Source organism: Pongo pygmaeus, chromosome 10, assembly GCF_028885625.2.
Source record: "Pongo pygmaeus isolate AG05252 chromosome 10, NHGRI_mPonPyg2-v2.0_pri, whole genome shotgun sequence".
Taxonomy (NCBI): domain Eukaryota; kingdom Metazoa; phylum Chordata; class Mammalia; order Primates; family Hominidae; genus Pongo; species Pongo pygmaeus.
The window spans coordinates 15,341,297-15,359,750 of NC_072383.2; positions in this window are offsets into that span (position 1 = coordinate 15,341,297).

Consider the following 18,454-nt stretch of genomic DNA (forward strand, 5'->3'; position numbering starts at 1 on the left):
TAAGTCATTTTTTCACTGTAACATGTGAGCGATAATTCTTTTGTAAATTGTTGTAAAGATTTAATGAGGAAGTCTTTGCAAAATACCCAGCAGGTGTCTGTGATGTAGTAGGTGCTCATTAATTGTTACTTCCCAGTTGTCCTTCCCATTCATTTCTTTCACTGTTTCCCTTCATGTAACCAATCCTAAAACCAAACTGAGCAACTTGTTCCTGATGCACCCTTCAGTGTTTGCTATCACATGGTTGCTCATTTTATGGTATCCTCTTTTTCTGCCTCCCTGTCTCTGTCTATAGGAAAGTTGGGTATCTTTTAAGGCTTAGCTCAAATACCACCTGCTACATGATGTCTTACTTAAGCTTCTCAACCAGGTGTAATTTCTCCTCCCTTCAAAAACTCCCTTAGCACTGTTTTTTGGTTTGTTTGTTTGTTTTTGTTTTTTTGAGATGGAGTTTTGCTCTGTCACCCAGGCTGGAGTGCAATGGCGTGATCATGGCTCACTGCAATCTCCACCTCCTGGGTTCAAGTGATCCTCCTGCCTCAGCCTCCTGAGTAGCTGGAATTACAGACATGCGCCACCACGCCTGGCTAATTTTGTATTTTTAGTAGAGATGATCACCATCTTGATCAGGCTGGTCTTGAACTCCTGACCTCAGATGATCTGCCTGCCTTGGCCTCCCAAAGTACTGGGATTACAGGTGTGAGCCACCACGCCCGGCCTCCCTTAGCACTTTTATTTCTTTACTGGTACATACTTTCTTTTTTGAATTACAGGCATTTCTGTGCCCCATCTTGTGCACACACTCCTCCCAGCTATTCATGGTACAATCACCTGTCTCCTCTTCTTCCTCACCCCGTGCTCATTTACCCAAAAGATTCCAACTCATTATCTAGGAAACTGTCGTCTCTAGAAAGACTTCCTTCTTCCTGAAAGAAGAAAGAATTCTCTTGCTGAATTGCATTTCCAGTTAGATGCCTCAGTTTTCTCATACTAGTCATGATATTTTTCATCGATCTTACTGGATTTCAATACAGAACGTTAAGCTCCACAAGGGATGTCAGGGATTGTATCTTTTTCATCTTTGTATTCTCTATTTCTTACACATCATCTGGCACACAGTAAGTGCTTATTTATGTTTCTTGAACTGACTGATCCTGCAAACCCAGTGCAATGTTTAAACACCACAAAAGCTCAATGAAGTTACCCTTAACAATCCACTTACAGCAGTCTAAGAACTTTAACAGAAACATCTCTGCCTTTTGTGAAGATAGGAAATTGCTGTAATTTGAAATGCAAAATAACTACATTGTATGTCAAATAAAAGAAAAATTCTATTTCACTATTATTTTTTACCCTTGCCTTATGCAGCAATCCAACTACTAAATTAAATGATTATCCTTTTTATGAAATAGCAATATTCCTGAGGAGTTTCCAGATAATGTCATAAAATTAAATTATGACATAAATACATGTAAAAATTCACTCTTTTTAAAGAAAAATCTTAGTGAAACTACTTGAATAGCAAGAATTCCTCTAGAAGGGTAAAATAAGAAACAGTCCCTTACTGTGTTTGGATATAAACATGTGTTTTTCTTTGCATCTGTATTTTCACATATTCATTAACAGGAGTGGACTTGTGCATGCCATATAAAATTGTGTAAAGAAGCTGACCCCGAGTAGAGCACCAAACAAGTTACGAATGTTAGAAGTTCAATGAAAAGAAAACAAGAATATTTGAAAGAATGCCAAGGGATGAAATTAATTGATTTAATACGTTTTGCATTACAGTAATAGGAATAGCTAATATTAAGTAGTGTTTTATTTCTTTGTTTTCTCCACTTTTTTTCTGGTCCATCAAAACAAACCTCTTGTCTATGCCAGACTGCTTAAAACAAAGCACAATTTTTAGTTTGAAAAAGAAACGTATGAATGTATTATCTGTAAGTAATAAACAAAAAGTTAATTTGTGAAAAAGAATATAGCTATCCCAAGACTTCTCTCTGCAAATTTTATATGTTTGCAGAACATTTACCAAATAGCTGAAAGGAAGACAATTTTGAATCATCTTTCCTTTTCCGAGAAGTTGTGCTGTATTTGTTGGAATAAATTTCACTACTTTCATCTGATCTCAGATGACGATGCCATATGATGTTTCTCACAGGGTCAGCAGCGAGAGATAGAGGATTTCTGGGGATATGTGTTTCAAAGCCAGTGATTCTTGGGAAGGAGTATGAACTCCAAAACAAATACCGGCTCATCTCTATACCATGGACTCTCGAGAACAGCAGTGTTTCACCAGTTAGCATTTTGTTGCCAGAAATAAATCAAATGGACAATGGTGCAAAAATAAAAATGTTCCTGGAACAACTGGAGGTCAGTTTTGACCTTAGCTAATCTGGCAATTTTGCTTGGATTTCTCAGTGCCTACATTTGATCTCTAAATTATGCTTGTGGCTGAACTCACCCTTTCTAGGGCCAGACACAGTTTATCTGGCTAGGATTTTTGCTGTGTGGGTTTAAAGATAAGTAAAATATCTGACTCACTGCTCATCTTGCCAGCGTGTCTTTCTGTTGCACAAAAAGATAGCAACAACATAAGCTGCCATAAATAGGTTTGGCAAGGCTGACTGGTAGGAATGGTTTCCATATGGTGTAAGATTAGAAATAATTGCTCAAACACATGGCAGTTAAAGAACCCTAAGGTGTTTCAAGAGTCCTGAAAGAAAAGACCAAGAAAGGAAAAGAAATTAAAACACTTCAGTGAGTCTCTAAATAAATTTATATAGGCCATAGCATATTATTTAAACTATCTAGGGCCTAAATGATGTTTTAAGGAAAAGAATTTTACTTACAGCATGCACGGATATTTAAAAAATAAAATACATGCATAAAAGAAGGCAATTTCTATTACTCATATAGGCATCTTTGAAGAGGACCAGGAATAAAACGTATGCAAACAACTGAGCAAATCCATAATAAAAATTCACACATGCACGTGATTATAAAACACAGTTTAAAATATTATCTTGATATAAATAATATAATTTATTTTTATAAAGTTCGTATGGGAAAATGGAGGCTCAGAGGTGTCAACTGATTTTGTCCAGAGGGACACTAGGGGTTTTCATGCCTTGGACTTTACCTGACTTAGAATAGTTCTCTGTGTGCATATTTATGTGTTTGTGTATATATTGTTTATATTAGATTATAGATATCTAAAGAGCGAAGATTATGTTCAACTCATAGTTGTATTCCAATATAACACATGCTACATTGCCTGGCAAATAGTAAGCACTTAATAATTATTTGCTAAACTGAATTTATAAAAACAAGTTAACATATCCATGATGGGAATTTCTGAGCATAATCATAATATTTCATTCATTTGCTCATTTATTCTACAAACACAAACTGTCTATTGTGTGCCAAATACTGTTAGAGTTGATATCTTTCCTCAAGAAAATTACACTTGATAGAGGGATAAAAAGTCTTGTAAACAAATAATTATAAGTACATGGGAAAACCTTTAATCAATTATGTAAAAAGTATTTTACTGCAGAGTGTAGTCCTAACATAGTGGCAATTCTAATTAATGTAAATGGGCCAAACTTACCATTTAGGTGGGGAGGTCTAATGTGTGGTCTCTAAGAGAAACATTTAAGATACAAGATACAGCAAGGTTTGAAATACATTTCTTTTATTGTACTGTTCTTGTCCTATTTTGATAGAAAAATTATGCTAGCCTTATAATACGAGTTGCAAAGACTTTCTTCTTTTTTCTATTCTCTGGTACAGTTTATATAAAAGAGAAATCTTTAAATTTTAAAAATATATTAAATATTGTTTCTTTTATGACTTACAAATTATTTAGTAGCGTTTACAACTTGCTAAATGCATGGGTTTTAAAATATTTTGATATTGACTCCTAGAATTATTGCATATTAGTTAGAGAATGTGATGATTATTAAATTTATTCTTTGGTATTTTTCAAGGCTTTTTATGGCCTAATACATGGTCAATTTTTATAAAGTTTTCATATTTGCATAAAGGTTTATTCTTTAATTATTGGATGCAAAGCTGTATAAATGCTTATTTTAGCAAGCTTATTAATTAATTGTATTACTCAAAACTTCTTTGGCTTTATTAAATTATTTTTGTGTGCTTGATTAGCTCATTGATGATTAAAATCTGCAGTTCTAATTATAGATTCTTCAAATCTTGCAATTTTTCCAATGTTGCTTTATATGTTTTGAGGATATAGTTTTAGGTACTACATGTAAGTTGAGAATTTTTATGGACTCCCAGTTAATTTTTCCTTCAGTTGTCATTCAATGTGTCTCTTGTCTATAACAGTGTTTTCTCCCTTAAAGTTTATAGTAACTTATATTAACTAAATTTCACTATAACACTTTTCTTTAGCTGAGTATTTGGTTGCTGTCATTATTTTCTAACTCTTTTGTTTATATTTTTATAAATCCTTATATCTTATTTAGCTGTCTTGTTAATGCATATCAATATAATTTTAAAATTAAGGTAATTTACATTTATTCTCATTATAATATTTAGGTTTATTTCTAAGATATTATTTTGTGCTTTTATTTGCTAAGCCTTTAATGCTTATTTTTTTAAAAAGTAATTTCATACTTCTATTGGTTTATGTAACACTTCTTTATTTAATTGTATCCCTTTATTAATTTGTAAATTTTACATATAATATCTAAATTTTTGTTTCTTTGTTTGTTTTGGAGACAAGGTCTTGCTCAGTTGTCTAGGCTAGAGTACAATGATGTGATCATAGCCCACTGCAGCTTTGCACTCCTGGCCTAAAGGGATCCTCCCACCTTAGCCTCCTGAGTATCTGGGATAACATGTGAATGTCCACAGATCCAGCTTATCTAATTTTTTAAGAGAGTTTCTTTGAATTATTAACATCTATATTTTCTTAACACAATAAAAAATTAATCAATACTTCTATATACCTCTTGAGCAATACAAGAAAGTTTAAATGTTTTAATGACAATTAAAGCACTGCCATAATTACTCACTGTTATCCTTAATACTTTATGCAGTCATCGTGTGCTTTGATTTACATGCATGCTTACAATCTCTTTGCATTCATTTTTTTCTATGGTTGTACAATTTTCTGAAGTAAAGCTTCTATCAGCGGGGGTTTGTGAGTGGTAAGCAATCACAATAATTGTCTAAAAATAGACTTATTTTGTGTTTCCTCTGAAATGATAGTTTACTTAGAAATAAAATTTTAGTTTGAAACTTGGTTTCCCTCATACCTTGAAGATTCTTTTTTATGATTTTCTGGTTTCTTCTAATGCTGTTTCAAAAATCTGAGGTCAGCTTCATAGAGCAGACAAACACTAAAGTAGTAAAATAAGTGAGTAATTCTATATGAGGTAGTGGCAGATGCTGACAGGAAACAGAAGCATCAGAGGAATTACTTTGAGGGTCTGCATGGATTCCACATAATCTTCAGTTCACTTGTTATCATTAGGATGTTTGTCTGGGTTAGCTTACCCTACCCACCCCCAATAGATGTTCATCTCTGTGTTGTGCTGTGTTAATGAACAAGATGGGTAGATCGCTACCCTGGTGGGACACACAGTTTTGTGGAATGAGATCATCATAAAAATGTGTGATTATGAAATTTGATAAAGTTAATGAAGGAAACGTATAGAGAGTTAGGAAAGTACATGACAGAGGATCCAGACTTAGTTTAGGGGGTTAGAAAAAAAATTCTTAAAAAGAATGTTTGATCTGCAATTTGAAGTATAAATGAGAGTTAAATGGATAAAGGGGGAAGTAAGACCAGAAAGAGAGAGTCTTACAGGCTGAAGGAACAGTAATTATGTAAGTTGTAAGGTGGAACAAGGCTTGAAGTATTAAAAGACACATGATGAGGCAGGGGATTTAGGCAGGTCCATGTAAAAATGCAAAATAACTGATTTTTTAAACAGATCTTAAAGGGATTGGAAATGATTAAGAACTTTAAGAAGGACAAGAGAGACATAAACAGATTGTGTTTTTCATAAATGAATCTGGAAGCACTGTGGAGAATAGATTAGAGACTGGCAAGAGTTAATGCAGGGAGATCAGCTAGGGGTTGGGCATTGTAGCAGCTCAGGTAAGAGGTGATCATGACTTAAACCAAGATGAAGTGTAAGAGGAAGAAAGAAGAAGAGGGATATGGAAATTCTTTAGAAGGTGGTGGTGAACCAACGAATGCAGGAGTAAAGGTCTGGTGTCAAGCATGGGTCCTTTGTTCTGGATTGCACAATTGATGCTAATCTAGAGCAGTTCACAGTTTGCAGGGAGAAATATAAGCCAGTGTAAAGAGTTGAGATGTTTTTGTGATATCTAGATAGAAAGATAGAGTAAGCAGTAGGAGTTCCGTGTTTAATCTTAGCTGGAAATACAAACTTGAGAGTCATCATCCCATGCAAATAAAACACTGTGATTTATTTTTTCAAAATTAATGGCAATACCCTTTTCCCTAAATGTGTCCTACCTATCTTCCACCATAGAACTAACCATTTGGTACTCAGGGATAGAGGAAAGAAATGAGCCTTTAGGAGCAAAAGACCATAATTTCCCTTTCCTTATTCTTTTTTGACTCTTTCATGAGTAACAGTAATAAGACCAAACAATATATTGCACAATATCAATAAAACTGAGTTATATAGAGAGAGTTTAAACCACATAAGCCCATTGGGTTGATTTACACAGAGTAGGTGATCAATACATATTTGTTGTTTGACCAAGTCACACTAAAAGTATTGCTAAATCACTTCCTTAATGTTGGCTTATAATTGGGTTTGTTGTCAGAAACATGACTGTAGCCATAAATACTTTTGTACTCCTCTTTAAGCAGACAACAGAAAGCCCTTCTCACCCTGGAGGCTGATTTTGGCTACAAAGGCAGTTCAGTGACCTGGCACAACCTCAGATCCATAGCTTCAGGCTGTCACCGAGCCTTTGGTGGGCCATGGGCCTTCTCAGCTAATATAATTTGGCAAACACAAAGTATTTTATGAGAGAGGCAATGTGGAAAGAACTCTGTAATTTTGCAAAAAATTTTGCCAATATTTTTAACCACTCAACTTCCCAAATACTCTGCTTCAGGCAAATTAATTTACAAATATCTTGTATTTTCCATGTCTTTTTCCATTCTCTTTAGGGATCAAGGATTCAACATGAACTCTAGTCTTAATAGTCTCAAGGGATCAGACTGAGTCCTCTGGAGGGACTAGAAACCGATACAATGTAAGAGGCAAGTTAAAATTGTTATCAAGGAAGGGGACCAAGGAATAGAACCAGGGAAACGATATTGTATGTTGGATCTTAGAGTGTGAGACTGTAGATGGGAAATGTGGCAGGAAGTCGAGAGTTGAGATCAGCAATAGGCCTCTAGGCCTCGTGCAAGGTTATAAGAAAATGGAAAAAGTCTGAAAGGTAGCTCTGAATAAACAAGGGTGTCAGGAGTTTCTTCCAGTGGGGCTGGGTAGCTGTAGGGGACGTGATTAAAAGCTCAGGATCATTTCAGAAACCCGGGTCCCTTTGCGTTACACCACTCCATTCTTTTGGAATGCCTTTTCCCTCCTTTGCCTGCCAATTCAATTCTGTTTTCTGTGGACATGTGACCACTGATATAGCATTTAATTAGCCTGAGAAATATTTGGGTAAAAATCTATTTCCTAACAAAATGCCAAGTCATTATAGCATGTTCATTTTAGAAGGCAAATTTTGCAACCTTTTATATGTCTTAACCATTTTGCCCCCTTCCCCCAGAAAGTCTAAAGGATCTTTCTCTTCTTTTGCTTTTGAAAAATTTCTAATGGATTTTCAGGAAACAGTTACCTAAGGTGTTTTAGTCCTATTTTTAAATGTAATGCATCACATATTTATTGCCTGTGAACCTGCTTGAAGTTAGGAACCATGTTTTATTTGCATTGCTTTATATACTTGGTTAGGCTAATAAAATGAGAATATCTATTATTTATCAAATGCTTAATTACTTTACCTATACTATTTCTAGTATTCACAGAAACCTTTCCAGGTATGTTACCTCCGTTTTAGGCTTAGAAAGGCTAACCTGCTCAGAGATAGAACCAATACATGCTGGGGTTGTAATCAGAACTTAGATCTGAGCTCTCTTCATGACTCCACACTGCCTTAAATATTTGTTGATTTGATTAATCTAAATTGTTGGTTACACAGTTTATGTCCTTTACCTCCTAGGATTTCTGTGATCATCCCCAGAGCCAGACTAGCTAGGAGCCAGTAAGAGGAGAGGAAAGAGAGAGAGAGGGAGATATTGAAACCACATTTTGTGCCTTGTCATTTCACAAGGGAAAAAAGCTTTAGTTTCTCTCTTTATTTTTGTTTTTATCTGTCTTCCCTTTTGCCTTTTTAATTCTTGGCTGTATTCCTTATTCATTTCTTATTATTATATTCTTATTCATTATTAAAACATTCATTTATAAAATAATTATTTTCTTATATTGTTTACTTATATGAGTAGATGCCTTGGTCTAACCTAAGCTTACAATTTCCCAAAGGCTCTTTAGTTAACTAGCTAAATTCCAAAAAAGTTAATTTGCCCATAGGGGGCTAATCTATATGGTCTTCCTAGGCAAACACACACACACACACACACACACACACACACACACACTTTCTTAGGGGAGAAAACCAATAGGTTATGACAAATTCATTCGTGAAGGTAAGTAAACTAAGTTTGGAAACTGAAAAGATAAACTCTGTGGAGTCTCTTGAATTGCTCAGTTCTGGTCCTGAGGCTCAAGTCCCCACTTGCTGTCCCCCAGCTCTGTGCTCAAAGACCTTCTTCATGCCTCAGACAGCTCTGTGCTTTCTGGCTGGTCACTGTCATGTGTTCACACATTTTCAGATCAGCATGAACAGGGTGGCAGAAAGAAGCTATTGGGAACAAGTGTTTGGATGTATCCCAGAGATATTGAAACTATATATTGAGTTCCCAATATGTGTTATATGGTTTTTTTTAAAAATAAGTAAATATAGAAATTAATGGTAGTAACAAGATGTGATTAATTCTATATTAGTCAGGTGTATCACCATGTGTTAGGGGAGCCCAGGAGCATGAGGGAGGTTCCAGACAGACCCATTTCATGACTGATGAGAGGCTGCCAGCGAGGGAAGGTGGGAGTGTATTCTAGGTAGAATGAACAGCTAGTGCCTTAGCACAGACCAGAAACAAAGAAAAAACACAGAAAGCTGAGACGTATGTGACTTCTGAGCGCTTTGGGATATTCCTCAATTGTAATAACTGAGGCTTGCTCTGTGCCAAGTCACCTTCCAAGTGCTTAACTTGTGCTGTTTATTTAAATCTTCACAATAAGGCTATAAGGTTAGTTCTGTTACTATTCGCACTTTACATTGCAGAAACTGAAGCACAGAGAAATGAGACTTGTGAAGGTTCACACTGTAGGTAAATACTCAGGTTCTCTATCCCAGAGCCTTTGCGCCTAACTGCCACACTATGCTCTTCCAAGTGTTTGCTGAAGAACAATAAATATCTATTAATGTATTTCTTCTTGCAGGCCACTTGTGTCCTTCACTAATCAGAAACTTTTATATTTTAATGGCACTTCACAGAATCCCCTGAGAAGAAAAGAAAGAGGCAGACCCACCAAAAAAAGGAAACCCCAAAGGTGAAAAGACAAGGACTGAAAACAAACTCCACCCTGGATTGAGTTATAGCATCAAATACCCTACTGGTGATATGGAAGTGCTGGGTAGAGGAGGGCGTGATCCCTCCCTTGGGCTCCACCCCCACATACCTAGGTGAGGACAGGCATTTCCTGCCCAACTGTTGCATTTCCCAAGACCGCCCTGGCCTGCCACACCCCCATCTTGTGCCTATAAAAACCCCCAAGACCCTAGCAGGCAGACCAGAGGCAGGTGGACATCGAGAGGAGCACACTGACACTGGCACACCTGCAGGCCACCTACTGGCAGAAGCAGAAGGACACAAATTTGGTAGGGACAGTTAGAGGAGAGTCCAGGCTGCTGATCAGCCAGACTTCAGGGGAAAACCATCTCCTTTCTGGCTCCCCCATCTGCTGAGAGCTACTCCCATTCAGTAAAACCTTGCACTCATTCTCCAAGCCTCGGTGTGATCTGATTCTTCTGGTACATCAAGGCAAGAACCCAGGATACAGAAAGCCCTCCGTCTTTGCAGAAGATAAAGGGTCTAATTGAGCTAACGCAAGCCGACTACGGATGGCTAAACTAAAAGAGCACCCTGTAACACACACCCACTGGGGCTTCAGGAGCTGTAAACATTCACCCCTAGACACTGCCATGGGGTCAAAGCCCCACAACCTGCCCATCTGCATGCTCCCCTAGAGGTCTGAGCAGCGGGACAATGAAGAAGCGAGGCACATCCGCATCGCACACCCTGCGAGGGGGACAAGGGAACTTTTCCTGTTTCGACGGGACAGGAAGCGTTACAGGCCACCATCTTTAGTTAGAAAGGCAGTGAGTGCCAAAAAACAAGGAATGTAAGATTCAGACTAAAAATGTGTCTCATTCGCTGGGATAATTGTGCCAACTTTCGTTATAGGAAGCCAGAAGATCCTATCAGGGTAGTTATCAGATCATTAATTTTGTGTCACATACAACCTGTATTGTTACCTTTAAGAACTTCCTGTATTCTCGGCTTCAAATATTTCAGGAAGTGGTCAGGTGTAGTACAGAGATCTGGGGCAATCATTGCATGTTGGAGTCGCGGATTCCAAGGGCTTTTGGGAACAGATTTGTGAGAAAAGAGTGAAAAGGAAGCAAGCAGGAGGATGTTTATTTTTAATAAAGGGACCCTGCCCTAACTTCCTGAACTAAAACCAGTCTAGACTTGTTTTTTCCATTTTACACAATGTCCGTAACAACAGAATACATTTATTAAAACCAAACAAACTGGGGGTTGAGTTTTGGCACAGAAAGTCATACAGAAATAGAATCGGCTGCTCTTCAGTTGGGGCGAGTGACTGATTTACAAACCAGCAGTAGATTAAGGCTGCACTGGCCTTAACTGAACTGAAGTTATTTTCATTATGAAGAGACAATAGAGAGGCAAAATGTCTGGCCTGGTGCCTGGGAAGTGAACTAGTTAGTCCATCAATTCTGACCTCCTTTTCCTTCAGTTTTCAAAACTCAAGAGATTAGAGCTAGGAAGGACCCTTATGGCATTTTCTTCATAACTTTGTGTGGAGAAAACTGAGTCTCAGAGAAGTTAGATGTTTTTGCCTCCGCATTCACAGCCATAGATTAAAGCAATGTATCACTAAATTACCAGACAGTACCTACAAATGGGGAGATTTAGTTTTGGCTCCTGTGGGTTGGGAACATAAGTGTGGCAACAATTCAATTTGCACACAGTTGAGCACAGATTCACAGTCAACTCTTTTTTTTTTTTTTTGAAATGGAGTCTCGCTCTGTCACCCAGGCTAGAGTGCAGTGGCACGATCTTGGCTCACTGCAAACTCCACCTCCTGGGTTCAAGTGATTCTCCTGCCTCAGTCTCCCAAGTAGCTGGGACTACAGTTGCCCACCACCACACCCAGCTAATTTTTATACTTTTAGTAGAGACAGGGTTTCACCATATTGGCCAGGCTGGTCTTGAACTCCTGACCTTGTGATGTCCCTGCCTCGGCCTCCTAGAGTGCTGGGATTACAGGCATGAGCCATGGTGCCCGGCCCACAGTAAGCTCTTTAGTAATTGGTAGACTCTGTGTTTGGAGATGATCCGGCTTCTCCCCTCTCCTTCTCAGCCATTTTAGGGTGCCTTCAGTAGTGCTTCAGCATTTAGATGCAGGTAGGTGTGTTCTTAATCAGCGTTTAAGGAATGTCTGAGTCCAGGCCAAAGTCAATGTGTATTTTTACATTTCAGAATGCTTTTCATTCCTCATCTCGCTTAATCCCTACAGTATACTTATAAGGAGACAGAAAGTTAATTTGAGCTAGATGTGGTGGCAAGTGCCTATTGTCCGAGCTACTCAGGAGGCTGAAGCAGGAGGATTGCTTGAGTCCAGGAGTTCAAGGTTACAGCTATGATCATACCACTGCACTCCACCTTGGGTGACAGAGTGAGACCTTATCTCACGAAAAAAACTGTAAAAAAAAAAAAAAAAAGAAAATTAATTTGAACTCTATTTCACCTGTGGAGGAAACGAGATACAGTGATATTCCCAAAATGGCATACTGAGTTTCACAGGGAAGTCAGGATTAGAACTCAAGTATCCCTCCTCTAATTTTCTTTACAGTGGGCCATCATCTCCCCCCAATCCCCTCCATTAATAGGAATTAGAGAAGTTGTAACAGTAAATGAATCCCGAAATGTACAATGGAAAGTTGTACAGTAAATGAATACTGAAACGTAGTGAAGTTGTACAGTAAATGAATACTAAATATGTTCATTTTCACAAAAGGTGCTTCTAGTTAATTTACTTCAACATGTTGGGCTAATTTTGGAGATGTACTACATTTGGAACGAGAACAGTCACTTCATTTCTAAGACTCATTGTTTTAAAATTTAACTCTTCATGCCCAAAGAGACAGATTCTTTCACAGGCCCCTTCATGATGAATGATACTCCTTCCTTGACTCTTCCGATGCACAATCATTTTCCAATGGCAGACTGCAAAAGACTAGATGTTTCAACTAAACCAAACACTAACAGTCCTTTGAGTGCTGAGCACCATAACTGGTGAAGACAATGGCTGCTTGGAAAAGTGACTTTATCCTTAGGAGATTTCTCCATTCCCTTGAAATTTCTTCCCTTTCATACAACTGTGACCACTTTTTTCAGATCTTAGAGGCTCAATCTCTCTATAATAAAAATAAAATAAAATAAAACCTTCTATCTCAAAGGATTTTTTAGTATCTTTCTTTAAGGGGTGTGTCTTTTACAGAAACACAGAAATTTGTAGAGGAGGATGAGAAATTAATATTAGCTCTATGAACAAAATAGCCTTTGCTGTGGTTTGGGTTCTATTCTGTTTTTGATGACTAAGAATCATAACTAATAATGGCGTCTTCCAAATACATTTCTTTTAAGAGCCTGCTTGATGGTTATCACAGCTTTCCTCATTCATTCGTTACTTATCAAGTGACAAAGTCCTTTTAAGTTCGTTCCTAAAATTTCCATCTCTGCTTAGAATTTGGTAACATTGAACTTAAAATCGGACATTTTGAGAGGCATGTAGAAATTGTGTTTTGTGACGTGAGCTTTCCAGAAATGGCTATGTTAAGATACGAAGTTGTAATTAGAATCACACAGACAGAAATGGTGACTCTTCTTGAGGAAACCTTGAGGAACTTGAATATTTTGCAACTTAGAAAATTGGAAAATGAGAAAGAGGAGGAAAGTGGAAAATGTCTAGAGGGTCATAAGACAGTTCTCAAACTATAGATAGCCTTTAGTAAATTGCCATTTTAACACTTTGTCTGGCTTGCATAATTATCTTTAGTCTTAACTATATTGGCTACCATTCTTTCCTAAACATCAGCGGGCTTCAACAGAACAGTGATTCTCCGACCCATTAGCACTCACCTTACAAGTCAACATCACATTATCACCCACCACCATTCTTGTATTTCACAATCATGTAAATATCCTACCACAAACCACCCTGCCCTCCCATGAACACCTAATATTACCACTTGTTGGCTGACTTAGCCTCTTCCCTTCCTCAGCCTTGGTATATTATTAGTGGTGTTATGGGAAAAAAGAGTGTGGAGTGAAGAGAATGAGTCAATCCAAGAGAGGCTGCAGGTCTGAGGAGTTCACAAGTAGTCATTCTTCCCCCTTTTCATTCTGTAACATGTTTGCCAAAGTGTGGTGGAGTAAGGGGTATGTAGGTCTCAAAAGAATGCCCTTTGGAACCAATAAGATTCTGATGGTCATGGCGTACCGGGTAGAGATTGCAGGACAGGGCCAGAACTTTCAACATACTGTTCAATATGTATCCACCTCCTTTCAGAGACTTCCTTCCCTGATCATTCCCCTTTGTGCTCAGCCCTCATATTATCACTCAACCTGCCTGAACTTTTGTCCCATGTAGTGACCTAGAGCAACATTATTTGAAGAGATGGAGTTGGAGGGAGAAGTAGAGATAGAGGCCGTGAAGTGGCAGGAAAGTAGTAAAGGATGGACCACAGGGTGCGCAACTATTAGCAAAAAGGAGGATGTGGCAGGAGTGAGGAGCAGGAAATGAAGACAGGAAGGTAAGGCACTATCAACTCTGGACATAAAGACAAGAGGTATTTAACAACAAATAAGATCACCTCCATGAAATTTAGCTGGCATAAATAAGCATTAAGGTCAGAATTTGGAGTTAAATCTGACATTGTTTTTTGCTCACTCCCAAGTTACTATACAAGTCTTTGCCTTATTCTTATTGTGTATACATCATCATCATTATTATTATCATTAAAATATTTGACTATCTACTAAGTGCATTAGAAATTCAGGCCATTCCTCAAGTTCCCAGTGAACTTCGTATTTATCTTACACTAGGGAACCAGATGACTGGAGAGAAGATGTGAAGTCGACATTATGCTTTGTGAGTCTGATCTATTTCCTCGACCTCCTGGGCTCAAGGAACCCTCCCACCTTAGTTTCCTGAGTAGCTAGGACTACAGGTGCATGCCACCATACCGTGGTTATTTTTTATTTTTTGTAGAGACAGGGTCTCACTATGTTGTTCAGGTTAGTCTTGAACTCTTGGCCTCAAGTGATCCTTCCACCTAAGCCTCCCAAAATGTTAGGATTACTGTTGTGAACCACTGCACCTGGCCAGATCTATTTCCTGATACATCTTTATCTCTTAGTAGGCACTCAATAAATGCTTGGTGAGGGAATGAATGAGTGAGTGATTGTAAAGTGAATACTTTTTACTGCCCCAGCAGGATTACCTTTTAGTGAAGACAACATAGACGTGTTCTCCCCCAGCACAAACTTAATGAAGGTGCTACATTTTTTATTTGGTAAAATGAATCCATCCTTTCCTTATTCTTTTGCATAGCATTTGTGCAATAACTATGATGGTATAAAAGGAGATATAGTTCTAGACATGTGTAGTGGATGCTGTGGTGAGCTGCACAGATCACCCCAAAGTCATTAGCTTCTCCCAGCTCTGAGTATGTTGACAGCTAAGAGCTCTTAGATGAATCCCACCCACCAACCAGCCCAGAAATCTCCCTCTGCTCAAATGAGCCATCTTGCCCACGAGCATGCACCTTTCCTATGTGCAGCTTGCAACATCAGATGTTCAATGTTGGGGTATAGAGGCCTGGGTCTCATTCTCCAATTTGGGGCACTCTAGAAGGAAACCTTAGCACCAAATATCCACATGGGATAATCTAAGCCTTTGTTGTGATTGCATCACAGCCTAACTTATATTTCTGTGGAACCCTACTTTCTTTATTTCTTCACAGATCCTCAGATGCTCTCCAATAAACTCCTTGCAATGGAATTTAGTTGCAGATTCTTCTTGGAAAACATGACCCGTAATACAATGTTAATTTTAAAATTGTTACTTCGCCACAGTTTGAATTATGTCAAACATGCTCTATTCTTTCTTCCTTAAGTGTAGGCTAACACCATATTACCATTTTAAGACCAGTGGGCTAATGTAGAAATTAAATCCTGCTATTAAGATTTAGCGCAATTGTTTGGATAATTAAACATTAAAGCCTGGATTCCACACAACTTTTCATAACCTATAGAAGTGGCTTAACACCCTCATCCTTTACTCACCCATATCCTTCCACCCCTAGTATGACTCAGATATTTCATTGTCAAGGCCATAAAAACAATGACTTCTTGTTCCAGAACAGAAAGAAAAGAGAGACCTATCTTAAAAGTGATTTGAAGGAGGGTGAATCACCTTCAAATTTACAGAGGTATGATTTTAAAATTTCACTTGCTTCTTTGATTTCCAGAGTACCTTTTTTCCAAAGGTTCAACACTCAAAAGGTGTTGGTGTTTAACTTCCTCCTTTTCCAATTCTCTAGGTCTCTCCATGTAAGGTTTCTGCAATTAGGAGCCATGAGTCAGATCCATCCCACTTTCAGTCTTACTTTTCTCTGTTTAGAAAACCAGATATTTTCAGAAAGGTGAAATAAATAGGACTGGTTCCAAATTCAATTGTGAAATAAAGTTTGCTCATGATGGTTGTGGACTGTTTCCTTTGCGGCTCCTCCTCCCCCAGCTCTGGGGCCCCCTCAGCCCACGGCCAGCCTCCTGCCCAGTCCCCTCCACAACATACCTCTTTCCTTGTGTATTGCTTTCCCTGTTTGGCTGCTTTCTGTCCATAACTCAGAACCATTCTGATGGCTTCCATGTTGCCTGTTGTCACTACAACTGAAATGTCTCTGTTCTACAGCTCATCATCCAATCATCACCAACTGCTCTCTCTCTCTCAGAGGGCAGCTTTGCCTGGCACACTTATAGTTGTTTAATGAATATTTAAATGAGTGAGTGAGTATATAAATAAACTACTCTTTCTCAATATGCTACACAGCCCTCATCCTACCCCTGACTGCTCAAGGTATATGTGTATTAAGATGGTCCTGATGAAGGCAGACTTCCCTTCTGGCATGACCCAATAGGTGAGGAAGGACAGGAATCCCCTGACAAGTGGATGTTGGAGCTATTTTACTGTTTATGTATTTCTAATGCTTTGACATCTGGGACTTTGCTTACCTTGGAGAGATTGCCCCTCCCTCCTAGAAACAGCCAATTCCTAGAGATAGTAATAAACTCACCTGCTAGTATAGCTTTTACATGCAAACCAACCAGTCCAGAGTCCATACCCCAACTATCTCCTTACTGGACTCTCATGGGGCTCTCGCATGCTGGGCTACCACCCAGCCACTCAACCCAGGGCCAGGTTCCAGGCAACAAGGGAAAACTCCTATGCCCCAGGGCCTGCTGAAATTATCGAAACCAGCCAATCCTAAGCCTCCTTACCCTCCTAACCCTTTCCCATTTCTTCCCATGGAAACCATAATAAAGGCCCTTGTCATTTTACCTTTACTCCCTCTGCCTTCTGATTGACCCTGATGCTTCCCCTGTGGCCCTGTACAGCATGGCATGCTTCCTCCTCTTGGGAACTGTGAGTAATAAACTGTCTTTGAAATGGCTATCTTTTTTGATCTATTGGCCACCCCATACCTAGAAAACAATAAAACCTACATTTAAAATCTGTTATCTCAAATACTTTTTCAGCCTCAAAGAAACAGCCTGAATGAAGTCTCTGCCTTCCTGTAAGTTCTAACAATTAGAGAAATGATTATTTACCAGAGAAGGCAATGTAGTATTAACTTAAGAGAAAAATAGTAGCCAAACTTTACTTAATATGGATTATCACTCCGGGATCTCAAGCAATCCTAATAATTATTACATTAACCTTAATAAACTAAAGTTCAAAAATAAAAGTAATTTTTCCAGTGTCATAGAGGCACATACATAGAATAGGTGAGACTGAAACCCAAACTTTCCAGTCATTCCTTTGAATCCTGCTTCAGTCCCGTTCCTTCCATCATAGTCTTCCAAATATGTTAACATCTTTTTCAAATTTATATTGTATAATATTATCACTTCCTTTGTACTCTAAAGAAAAAGTATGGCAGTCTTGTCAGTGAGGGCCATTGAATGATTCCACAATGAAAAATAGCTGAGATGTATCTAGACATCTCAACAATAACATAGCCCTGGGGAAATGGATGTAGACCCGGCAAAAGATTCTCAAGACAGAGAAAAATTTGCAGATGTTTATAAGATCTGATTTTTTTTTTTTTTTGAGACAGAGTCTCGCTCTGTTGCCCAGGCTGGAGTGCAATGGCAGGATCCAGGATCTCGGCTCACGGCAACCTCTGCCTCCCAGGTTTAATCGATTCTCCTGCCTCAGCCTCCTGAGTAGCTGGGATTACAAGCCCGCACAACCATGCCCGGACAATTTTTTTTTTTTTTTTTTTTTTTTAGGAGACACGGGGTTTCACCATGTGGGTCAGGCTGGTCTTGAACTCCTGACCTTGTGATCTGCCCACCTTGGCCTCCCAAAGTGCTGGGATTATAGGCATGAGTCACTGCGCCCTGCCAAAGAGCTGATCTTTAATAAATGGGTGAAAATCTTTACAAATTTCTTCTTTCTGAAGTCCCATTCTTTGGTTATGAGACCCCTGGAGCTACAAAGAACAGGACTGCCTATGAAGAAGACCGGCAAAAGTAACTGGCAGTTATGAAGAACCACAAGATGACAAGGAAGAATTCAATTCAATACTATACACATACAAATAAGCATATAAAATAACATAATAAAATTGTTATTAAATGTCAGCAAGTAGAAAAATGCATTGAAAAGATGTTAAGACCCATGTGGTCAGTTTTGATTATTGTTTT